Genomic DNA, 13,056 nt, shown 5'->3' with positions numbered 1-13,056 from the left:
CCCTAATTGCATTATTCATTTAGGCTTCTCTTTCAATTAGGCAAGGACAGGGTGCGTAAGCGCTAAAACCTTACGAGCGTTATTCATAGGTTTCTTAGCGTCCTGAATAGTTAATTCCTACTGAATTTTAGTGCGCATGCAATGTGTTATTTCTGTAGACTTTGTTTCGCGTTTCTAGGAAAAGAAATTTTTTTAATGTCGTTGTTGAATGCTATTCGCACACACAGTGTAATAATCCAACAAACAATATGAATAGTGTGACAGCCAATTGCTTAGTATACGCGAAACATCCCGGGTGTATAACACGTAAAAGCGACAAAACAAAACAAAAAATAAAGGAGATGGGGAGAGGGGGAGCACTGAAATTTGGTTTGTGCACCCCAGCCCCCGCTAGTGAAGATCCCCGCCCACGCCTATACGACGGTAGTTGCGTGTTTTTGAATGAATAACTTTTTTGCTTCACGAACCTCTTTTTGTACGTAATGTCGCCTAAATTACAATTTGCTTTACGAGTCAACAGTAAGCACAAGTCGCGAGATGCGACTCAGAGGAGAAGTATGCGATCCTCAGCCTTGCGCGACTCCGTGTCGCCATCTATTTACAAGCACCCCTTGTTGTGCCGTGCTAAATTTGAAATGGCCATTGAATTTTCTCGGAAGTATACCAACTGAACAGTGTACACACGCGACACGTACAACCACCTACCGTTGCTTATATTTACATTATAGTCCGAGTACCTGTAACGTAATATAAGATTAGTTCGGACTTTCAAAGAATGATTGCTCCGGCCTCAACGAGAGTGGCGTCCCGATAGACTTCACGATTGTAACTTTTCCTTCTAGTCTGATATGATACATATGCTAGCTTTAGCGCACCATGCGAAGTGGCGGGTCACAACGGAGTTCCTGCGACGCGTCGTAATCGTCACGGTAGCACACGAAAGCTTGATTTAGAGTCAAATTTGGGGGACGTTTTGCTAATGTACAAAAGTAGAAAATGCCTACTGCTTGGATTCTTAAAAAAAAGCATAGCCGCTGACCATGACGACGATGACTTGTTGTAGAAATAGCACCAGAGTTCGCTGTGTGCAATGCTCTATTTTGTCACCATTATCAATCAACTACATTAGAGTGTTTTAGTTTGGTGTCTTTACGCTCTGCTAAGCAGCGCGAATGCCGTCTCCGTTCAGCCGCAAGCAGGCTAGCGGAACGGGAACCACGGTCCGCTACACTCTGCCTGAGGTGAGCGTCGCTGCCGTCTTTCGCTAGCGAGGGTGGTAAAACCCCTCAATTTGCCAAGAGTAGCGCCATTCTTGTATCTTTGCGCCACCACGCTCTCCCCGGCGTTTTTCCTACTTCACGCCTCCTGTCGCCCCAGCCTCCTCCGCTCCCCTATTGGCCAATCTGTGTCACGTGGAACCACGCGTCGCGCTCTTGTATATATTTTTTTTTCCCAAAGCGCTCCGACCGCCATTGCTGGCTCAGTGTAAAGAAATTACGTGCAGAAGGATTGACCGCGGGTGGTTGCGGGATAAATCACGGCCTCATTTCGATGGGGGCGACATGCAAAGACGCCCCTGTCCCATCCATTGGGGGCACGTTAAAGAACCCGAGCTGGTCATAATTAATTCGGAGTCCCCCATTACGACGTGCCCATAATCAGATTGCGGTTTCGACACGTAAAACCCAAGAATCATTTTTTGTCCCTGTCTTGTGTGCCGTGAGTGTTCCAGTTAAAGCAACACTGCTTCCATGCGAAAACTTACGACGCAAAAGAACACAGGCGCACGTAGCACCGAGATATTTATTTATTTATTTATTTCAATACCCTAAAGGCCCAATGCGGGCATTACATAGGGGGGGATTCATCAAAGAAAACTTATAAATATACTACACTGGTTATAAATGGCTGAAGACAGAAATAAACGAGTTAAGAAGCCAGGTACAAGTTATTTGGAAAAAAAGTGGCTAGGAACAGGAACTAGAAAATTGCACATGTAGCAAATTCCACAAAAAAAAGCACCTTCAGAAGTTGCAAAACATGGCATCTGACATTTCACGGAACGATACGGCCGGCACGCACAAAAAAAAGAAAGGAAAAAACAACGACGCACATCATTTTACGTTGGAATTTTCTAAGTATGGACCAAAGAGCTGTTTGAAATGATGATGTTTCAGCGATAGCCGCAATGCTAGAAGGAAGCGAATTCCACTCTTCGATAGCCAGGACCAAAGGTGAGTATTTGAATTGTTCTGTTCGAGCGCAAATGGGCTTAGTCTTCATATGACCTACATGAGCCGATGTGTGCGGCGCCGGGAAAAGATGTGAACTTGCAAATGGTGTGTTATTGTGGTAGAGAGTGTGGAAAAAGGATAAACGGCTGAATTTCCTGCGCATGACCAGAGGCGGGAGATGGAGCGATATTTTCAGTGATATTGCACTTTGATACCGAGAGTAACGGGAAAGGATGAATCGTGCAGCCTTGTTTTTTATAGATTTTAACATGTTAATAAGATAGGTATAATGAGGGTTCCAGATCACTCATGCGTATTCAATCACAGGCCTGATTAGCATGTTGAATGCGTGAAGTTTTGCATCCTGGTTGGCTTGGTGTAGTCGGTGTTTAATAAGACCAAGTTTTTTTAAGGCTTTGGTAGTAATCAGTTCTATATGAGTGCTCCAGGATAAATTAGAGGTAAAATTTACGCCGAGGTATTTTACCGACGCTGCAGTTTCTATGATAGTATTATTAACTGTGTAGGCATTAGGACTTGTGTTAGCAGCGGAAGTAAACTTGAGATGCTTAGTTTTGTCTGCGTTAATAACCATTTGCCACCTGGCGCACCAATGAGTTAGTTCATCAAGGTCAGTCTGGAGAGCAATGATGTCGCAAGGGCTTGATATTGCTCGGTAAATTACGCAGTCGTCTGCAAATAGCCGTATTGTTGATGTTATGTTCGTCGTGATGTCATTAATATATATTAAGAAAAGCAGTGGACCCAGCACCGAACCCTGGGGTACTCCTGAAGCAACACCTGTACGTCTTGATAAGAAGCTCCCTAACTTAACTGACTGAAAGCGGTTTGTTAGAAATGCGTTGATCCACTGCGTAGTACGTTGGTCCAGCTGCAGGTTGCGTATCTTTATCATCAGGCGGTTATGAGGCACGCGATCAAAGGCTTTAGAGAAATGAATAAAGATGGAGTCAATGTAGAAGGAAGAGTCGATTGCTTGATGAAAGTCCGTTATTAACTCAAATAACTGCGTCTGACATGATAAATGTTTGCGGAAGCCACGCATGTTGGTTGTTATGAAGCAAGTTGTTCTGGTTAATATGAGTCATAATGTTAGCGTATAATATGTGTTCGAGTACCTTACAACATATCGATGTTAGCGAAATTGGCCTGTAATTATTAGGAACGGATCTGTCACCAGATTTAAATACCGGCATTACATAAGCGGATCTCCAATCTTCTGGCACACATGTCGCATCGAGTGACTGTTGGAAAATGAGAGATAGCAGGAAAGTTGTGTGTTGGCAGGTAGTCTTTAAGAGTTTCGCGTTGATACCATCGGGTCCTGGGCTAGTGTGGTGAGGTAGGCGTTCAATTGCACGAGCCACGCCAAGCGCAGATATGTGAATGGGTGAAAATGGAATCTGTATATCGGCCTCAGGAAGCAGCAGTGGATTGTAAATGGGCAATTCGTTCGTAAAAACTTGTGAGAAGTGGCTATTGAATTGTTCTACACACTGTTCGATAGGTAGAGTGCTGCCGTGGGCGTCCAAAAGAACAGGAACCGTAATAGCGGTTTTAGGATTAACAGTGTTCCAGAATTTCTTAGGGTTGGTTTTTATCAAACTAGGAAGCGTAAAATTAAAATATTTGTTTTTGGCTTCAGAAATTAGTTTTTCAGCTATTTTGGAAATGCTTTTATAGTTTTCCCAGTCTGTAGCTTCCTTTGATCGAACCGCTTTACTAAATGCTCTTTTTTTCCTATTTAGTGCCCTGTTGACATCTGTGGTGAACCAAGGATCGTTGGTATGCGTACTTATCATTTGTTTTGGCACGCAGGAATCTTCAATTTCTTTAAGTTTGTCACGAAACAACTTCCAATTTTCATTAGTCGTACGGTTATGAAAATTGGCCTGAAAGCTATTTGTGAAAGTTTCCAGCAGCAGGTTCATGCCCTCTTCTTGTCTGCCCTCTTCTTTGCAACTGCGAACGAAGAGTGGCAAGGCTGTTATTCTCCCGTTTCGCGGAATGCGTCGAGGCTGCCCATTCTGTCTCCCATTGTCTCCACCATTCTGTCTAGCTTCCCTCTGCACTTGCACGTTCGTAGAAATGTAAGCGCTGGAATTTCTGCAGTGGTTTTGAGGTGGTCACGGATAGTTACAGCTGTCAAGAGGCTCATGTGGCGACGTCCAGGAATTTGCAGAGGGTACTGAGCACATTCGATGCGGTGGGAAGGTGAACTGAGCTTCTCGTGTCTCCTTTATTCTCCGTCACGCGCCTTCTTTAGGAGGGGGAAACTTGTCTATCTCAGAATTCCTGTGTAATGCGTCCACATATAGTCTCCCTTCTTGCAAGCAAAATAGTCCCTCCCTCGCCCACGTTCACGGTCGGAGCAGATATATGCTGGCTGCCAAAAGCAGGCTCACCGCTGTCAGGTCGCTCTTGCTTGAGTGAAGTGGAGCACGTGGATATCTTTGAGCTCCGCATCGCCCACTAGGAACGAAGCCACGTGCAGCCGTACGTGACCACAGTTCTCAGCGTCCGGCACTCGGAAGGTGAGTCAAGACCTCGTGTTTTATTGACGGGTTATGTTCTTCCGACCACAAATTTTAGGTCCAAATTATCTATAAGAACGTTTTTGACCTCTCGCTCAACAAGCGCGCAAGAATGCTTGAAGATGATGAAGCTAGTGGTAAATGGAAGTGGTTAGCCCTACCCTCAATTATAGCTCGCCTACAAAGCCTTTCCATTTGTAGTTGCGCTGACAGAGATTCAACGAAGCATTCCACAGTGGGACGAATTTCGTTGTTCTTTAACCTAGTACGATGAAATTGGAATGCTGTAAGCTTGATGTGATGTGCTTAAACCGGAAGTGACTGTAGACATGACGTGTCAGCGATGGCGACTGAAAACAGAGTCTGTAACGGCAAGGTTGTCGTTTTTCGTCCTCAATGGTTTGGTGTGTATGGGGTGCCTGTAACACAACTATTTATCTAACATAACAGACTATTTTGAAAACGTCAATACCACCAGTGCCAAGGTCTCCGGCCTGTGGCCTCGGCGTTCGCCTTTGAAAGCGGTGTTCTTGTTGTGACTCCTTTGTCCTTGAAGGTGCCAAGATAGGGGCAACGCTTCAATAACGCCGAAGTATTTCAATATAAATAGAAGTGATATACCTGGATGGGAACCTTCACACAGCCGTTTTCGCTGTTTGTCAAGTCAAGTCGGGCTGTAGTTGTGTTTTGTAGGTTGCTGTAAAACTGCTAGGAAACAGGCGTATTCTCTTCCTGTATTAGCTGTTAAACATGTGAAGACCAAGCTCAGCGGATTGGGCATTGAGCTATGGTGCCATCACTACTGCTAACTGCTGCTTGTGAGGAAACCACGAGACATCAAAAGATTTAGAAATATTAACGCTCACCTTTCGCCTGATAAAAGTTTATTACTGCTAAAGGATCGCTACCGCTACCAAGGTGCGCACGCTTTTGACAGTAACAACTCACTGACGGCACATCCTACGTAGCTGCGGGAGTTCGTTCAGCAGCGTTTATGTCGGTAATTTGCGTCTCATGGGAGCTGCTTGTGAAAGTTTTTTACCCAAGCAGATATCATGCCAGGTTCTGCAAGGCAGCTGTCCTGTAGCAGAATAATTCCTGTCATACGGTAGCGCAACCCGATACCGCGGCAAATGATAGGTGCAATGCAGCGTCTGCAGGCCCGTGTAGTTTCCGGCGGCGCCTGTACACCAGTCTCCGGAGTACCAGTCTCCGTACAGGAGGCTCCGGAAGCTATCTCTTTGTGGTTTCTCTAATCGGCTTGGTCGCGCCCATCTGATTCCTGATAAATGGCGATTCTGATAAATGGCACTTTTGTGAGCTACTTCTAGCGCGCAGGGTAGGCGATGGCGGAAGCAATTTGTTCGTGACATTGCAATAACGGTGGCATAGCGGCCCCGAAAAAGTTGGCGACTCAAAAGGTCGGCCATCTTTGGCTGTAAAGTTATCCGGGAAAGCCACACCAGTAAGCGTAGGAGCCGCAACCGCGCGGCATTGCCAGCAGCGCTTTCTCTTTTCACTTCCTTTTTGCCGTTTTATTATGTTGCGAGTACATGTCATCCGTGACTTCACGCTTTCGTGCCTAGATTTTACGCTTAAGTGCCGTAGTACTGAATGCTTACTGAAAATACAGCGTCCGACGAACAAATACACCGGCGCATTTAAGGCACAGTATGTGAACATTTTCTATGGAATATGTCAACAGCAGTTCTAGTCCAAAGAGCAGCTATAATAGTCATTAAGCATGCATGGGATCACGGCTTGTTGCAGCTAAGACTTGAATGTGTGCACTAAAAAAAGTGCAGATTTGGTGCCCTCTGGGAATCGATATAGGCGAAGCTTTGTGCGCTGTTTCCGTTCATTGACAGTATTTGGCAGTGATGCTGACGGCATTCGTCAGTCGTGATGGAATGCAATATGTTAGCTTGCCTGCACCACTTGTCCACGTGGTGCACACAGAGGTGCGTTTTCTCGAGGCTTCGATACGTGCCGTTGTTTGTAGGCAGCGATAATGTTAGCACTGTCTTTGCCTAACATGGCGAATCACATCGTGGAGGAAGTGTTGATATGCTCAACGGCCGCTCGAATAGTGTCCACACCACCCGTAAGTGGGTTCTGTTCCATGTGCACATGTCGTGCTGATCTCAACAACCTTTGTTGGGAGTGCCCCTTCTACATCCCACCAAGGCTTCGTGCCCTGGCCACCATACAGCGGGGACCCTGGTCTTCTTCTCTCCGGATTTGGGCTTGCCCGGATACCACGTCTCTGGACCATGCCATCGAGCTCCGGCGAGCACTGCTGCTGTTCCTCCAGGACCCTGCGGCACCATCCGTCGTCGATCGGCTCCGTGACAGCCACAAGCGTCATGCGGCCCCTACTTAGCTGCCTCCAGGGCGTTCGTTAACTAAATGGAGGCAGCCTTAACGTTCCCCTTTTGCAATAACACCCCTCCCCTTTACACCGCAGCGCCTTCGGCACATTTTATTGTGGAATAAACGTGGTTTCATTCATTCATTCATTCGTCATTTGGATTAAAAAAGAACAGTTAAGCTCTCTGGCTTTACGGGACCAGAACTCGATACGAATATGAGGCGCGCCGCATAATGGGGGACTTCGGATCAATTTCGAACCCCTCGAGTCTTTAACCTGCCTGCAATGCACGGTTCACTCGTGTTTTTGCATTATGCCCTCAACGAAATGCCACCTCGACAGCCGGGATTTGATGTCGTTTCAATAGAGGAGTGTATGCAACGTCCCTTGTCGCCATATAGGCGGAGACCTTTCATTTTCCTGAAGAGCAAAGGGTCCATTTCACGCGGCTTCCTTTTGTGCGCCGCCAAATGACATCAAACTCAATGTTGATGTAACCCCTGGCTCGGCTCATGAGTTTATTAAATTATTACCTACCGAAGTGTATTGAGAGTGTAGAGTGAAAATCAGTGCAGTAGAGGGAAGGACATGGTGGCTCTTTCACCTGCAGTTCTTTTTTTCTCATTCCTCAACTGGCCACTCTGCACTGGGAGGAAAAGGGCTGAAAATAACGTGAAAAAAAGTAGAGACGGTGCGGGCGAACCTATATGCCAAGGGAAAAGGAAGGCGCGTGTACCAAATCGTCCACTTTCCCGAAAAATCAGAGAAAATGTGCTTAGGGAAGCGAAGAGCTCACCTACGTGAAGACACGGAGCCATGGCTCACGAATTTTCCAAGTCCCTACCGAATGTAATGCAGGCAACGGATCGCTGTATTTTATATGAACCTTAAATCACACGTAATGTCGGATTTCTTATAAACCCAAGGAAATAACAAAACTGCTCTGCTTCGATGCACCTATCAACGCAATAAATACCGACCAAGCTCGCGTGCACTCGGTCGGGCGAGGTTTGAAACAGCCAAGATGGCCGATCAGGGGCCATTCGGGCTACTTCTAAGGTTGTAACTTGGCTGCTGCTGGATTGAAGCTTGGCGTCAGGAAGTTTTCACCTCGTTCAAACGGGGTATTCCCCCTGGCTTGGGTGGATACTTGAAGCCGTTTGTCACGCTCAACTGCGGCACCTTCCCGCTTAAGACCGTTTCCCGACAGCTCCACGTGCAAGCTTCTCCCCGTCTATGCATACGTTGTAGAATTATATAGCGGATTCTCGACCAGAAACTCCCACCAGGCGTAAATTCTTTTTTTCTTACAAGGTAGTCTAGCTTCGCGATGCGCAGCCTCTTCTTCGGCAGTGCGAACTTTCCTAGGCGGCCGCATGGCGTTAACTGACCCAGCGCTCCGTGCACACGCTTTGATATCATTTTCAAGGTCATGCGCACGCGCATCCGTAACCGCTACCATGGCGCATGCGCAGATATCGACGCGGCGGGGAAACCGGCTGGGCGCGTTGTCTCCGTCGGTGGAGTTTTGTGACACTCGGTCCATTTTACGTCGGGCAAGAACAGCTTCGCCGTTAAAACGGCTCTCCGCCACGACAAGCTGAACAACTGTGCCTTACGAAAAACAGAAAGGATTCTTGTACCGTGGCTATAGCAGAAGTAAGCACAAGTTGCTCTAAAGCTGCCGGTGTCTGTTTTCTTAAGAGCATTGCTGACTAGTTATGCGTAGTATTTATTGTACCAGCGCCTCGCGCAGTGGTAAATGAAGCGGTTCTCGAGGCGACAGAGCAGAAGACGTGGTTCAACGAAACGAGACTCGGTATGCGCTGTTCTGCTTAAGCTCAACTATTAAGGCGTAAGCGTTTAGTGGCTCATGAGTGTCCGTGCACAGTCAGTGGTGGACGCAGGAAAGCGGTGATCAGTCACAGCCCGTGGCAACTGTCACAGCACTTGATGGATGACCCTATTGGTGAAAAATGCGTGACCAATCAAAGTCGAAAGGTGGCCTTATCTTAGGTGAACAATAGGTGATCCATCAAAGTTGACAGGCGGTTCCGAGAGAAAAAAGGTACGTAGATAGGCTTTCACCTACGCAGGTTAGCTCGGCCAAGTACCCATAGATTTTTTATTAATTGTGTAATATAAATCCATCAAGACGTTGTCAGAAAAATTGGTTCAAGATTAGCCGCATCTGCTTTGGAATTCCATAGCCTTTATCTTGGTGATGCTAGGTAACAGCTTCTGTTTCACTTTTGTCAAGCTATTGCTAACAGTTTCGGCACAAGCATTCATTGCCAAAGGGAGACGTAGGGCTCATCATGCACAGGTGATCTACGTGAAACTGAAATTAAATATGTATAGAGAAATGGGCGCTTATAATATGCTTTCTTTGCAGTGCCTAAACTTCCCAGGCGGCACGTCAGGTTGGGCCAACGTTGGAAACATATTGGCACTTCTTGGCCCAATGACGGCCTAAGATTAACAGCGTGGTTCCAATATTGGCAGTGCCATTCTGATTCCTGGCCCAATGATGGCCTAAGGTTAACACCGTGGCGCGAATATTGGCTGTGCCATTCTGGTAGAGATCCAACGTTGGCCCACATTACACAGTCAGTAAACAATATTGGCTGTGCCATTCTGATAGAGATCCAATGTTGGCCCACATTACACAGTCAGTAAGCAATATTGGCACTGCCATTCAACAAGGTGGGAATTATTGGACCGACTTTCGTATGGATTTGCCAATATGGGTTACTAGTTGGCTTTCTTTGGAGGACATTGGCCCGTAACAAGCCAATTTTCGCCTTGTCGGCTTTTAGTGCTCTACGACTGGCTGAGGTAGAACAACGTGTTTTGAAAACTAACGCACTGATCACAGGCACACTGCGCAGGAACCAGAAATATGTTCTCCCATGTCAACTCCATGAATGGTACACCGCCATTTTTGCACTTCTCCTTTACCGAAATGTGTCCCCTAAAGAGAAAAGCCAGTGTACCACTTAGCAAGAAGGGAAGTCGCATAAATTTAGCCGCTGCTTTATTGATCGTGAATAAGAACATGAGCTTTCCATAAGAAGCAATGGTATTGCGAATTTGCCTGCGTATTGTATATTTTGCATGTACGCTCCGCGGCTTTGGTGGGTCAGGATTCTGAGGAGAATCGAGAATTACAGTGCCTCAGAGCTGATGGAACCGTTTTATATTGCATCGAGATGGAGCGCATATGTATTAGTGAAACTTTTGTTTGTTTGTTTAGCATGCATGGCATGTTGCGGCGACATAATCATCATGCTCCTATTCTAATATATTTGTTTGTTCGTGCATGTGTAGTAAGCTCCTTGTATGAATGCCCCTGACATAAAAAAAAAATTAATTGCACGTTTTGTCATTTGCGTGTCAACAACCTCTTGTCTTTGCCTTTAGTACGCTCGGCGCATTCCGGATTTTTTTTTCGGCCTAGCTTTCCGTCCTTCAGCCCCCACTTGCCTCTCCCCCACGCACCCACGTGAGCCTGCTCAATGCTATTAGTGAAGTGTTCAGACAGCCATAAGCTGCTGTGTCGAATTGGGTGCTCTCGGAAGCATGGGGGAAAGCGGCGGGGTCACTATTGTCCGCCTTGTCGCCCTCCGTCGCTGTCACCCCGAAACGCGGTCGGGCTAGGTCCAGCGGGGGAAAGTGGAGTTTACGCCATATTCTTCGTTCACCCTTTCCTTTCACTCTTTTCTTCTATGCGTCGCTAGCACGCCGACTGGGTGCGACACCGCCTGCGTGCTTCCCGTCTTGTCGGTTCTTGCCAGCGCACTCCTCTCGTGAAAAATGCTCGCTTGCGGTCGTCATTCCTACTGAGAAGCCTACATCTTGAAATACGCAGCAATGTGGCCACGAATTTTTGTGAGTGTTAGAATTAATATAGGCGAAACAACAATTAGAAAAAAAGTCGGCGCTCGTGGCCACCGTCTTCGATGTGGGATGAACTCGGATACACAGAAGCATGGATCTTACAATGGTGAGTGCATTTGTTTTGCGCATGTTATAAGTTTTATAAGGAGCAATATCACGCGGTATATATATTACTGAAACAGGCCTGGCTAATGTAGAGTGCCTGTAATTACATAGCTCTTTTTATTTGCAGCCTTTGAATAGTGCCCGGAGTAGAACCACGTGTAAATCTCTGTGAATTTCACCCAAATTCCAGGACTATGATTTTATCAAGCCACGCGCGTGGCCTGATCCTGCTAGTGATACCGAGGAACCACGCTTCTTCTCACTGTTATAGGTCAAGCATCATTTCCAGCCGACAGTATTTCTTTCTTTTCGTATAATAAATGCCGCTTTTACTAATGTTTCCTGACGGAACTTCTCGATTTTCACATTAAAAATTTCGCACGAAGGCCGCATTGTGTCTACACAATCTGAAACTAGGCTTTTTGTGCTGTAGCAGGTTTTGCTGCAATTTTTTAATTATAAAGTGCTACGCTGACTAGGTGTGGGCTGTAAACAAGGCGGACGGATCCTGCGCATTTTATGTCTTTTCTAATTATTACGTTACACCTTGTACAAGATATGCCATATATGTCGAAATATTAAGAAGTATTACCTGTCAAATCTCTTGCAAGAAAGCTTCTTGATTCAGCCCTTCGAACTCTCTGCTCAGACTTATAATATTGTTGCAGTATGGCAATTTTTCATATGAAAACGCTGCCACATACATTTGTCATACCAACATCTCTGATAATGTTTCTTTTTATTTTACAGTGCAAGCATTTCCTCCAAGTAATGGTGAAGTCGCTATGGGATAGGGTAGCAATATCAACGCAACCACCGCGTTATCGTGGTCCTCGGGGGCCTGATCAGCCCGCCGTCATCCAAGCACTGACCAACCTGCCTACTGACATCAGCTCCCTGCCCTGAAACCCCTGGCCAGCCCACCGTCCTCGGCACCTTGCCCAATTCCTATCCTGAGGGCAGTGCCTGTGAATAAACTGTTTGAAGATAACCGAGCGTCACCCATCTAGGTCCACGGAAAATGCCTGTTTGTGAAAATTTATTCGCAAATAAACTGTCATAAACGTCAATTTCAGTATTCTTTTATTATTATTTACAAGCATATATGACTCCTGCTTCTTGACATCCTTTTGTCGAGCTTTCCTAGCTACTATTGAGGATGACGGTAAGGGGACAATTGCTACAAAAAATGCCGCTAGCAAAAGGTTTGCGGTAAGAATGTGTGCGTGCTCTCTAAAGCCAGCGTATCTAGAATATTCGTCATGCAAAGGGCATTGGCTCAAAGCTGGCATTAATAATGGCAACGATATGGCTCAACACTGGTCCTACGCTGGCAGCACGATGGCTGCTGCATTGGCATAACATTGGTGCAATCTTGGCTTTAACGCTGGGCCAGCATTGGATTGGGTTAACTTTGCCAATATGCCAACATTGGTCCAACATTGGCACCAATTTCTGCCAGCATTGGGCCATGGTTGGACCAATGCTGGTGTGCTGCCTGGGTTTGAAATTCTTTGTTCGAAACAGCAAACAATTCATGGGTACGTTCACGTAGATATATCTCGATATAGCTCCCCATGTGTTCGTGGCGTAAAGGAAGCTGAATTTTATTATAGCTATATCGATGTATTCTTGTGACGGCTGATTCGTTGTTTTCTTGTACTTGTGGGGCGACGTATCGCTTTGAAAGTTTATTTCCGCGGCGCGCAAATCATGATTTGACTCGACGGCACATTTCGAGAACTGTATGCAGCTTTAACGGAAAGCGCTAAAGGGGTAAACATTCATCAGTGTACGCATTGGAGAAGCAATGCTTTTTTATTGTTTTGTGGATGTGGACTTGCACAGGAAAATTACTGTCGGGACGACAATCGGTGCGAGCCAAATGGCC

Source organism: Dermacentor variabilis, chromosome 8 (assembly GCF_050947875.1).
Source record: "Dermacentor variabilis isolate Ectoservices chromosome 8, ASM5094787v1, whole genome shotgun sequence".
Lineage (NCBI taxonomy): Eukaryota > Metazoa > Arthropoda > Arachnida > Ixodida > Ixodidae > Dermacentor > Dermacentor variabilis.
Note: the sequence above shows the minus strand (reverse complement) of the source record.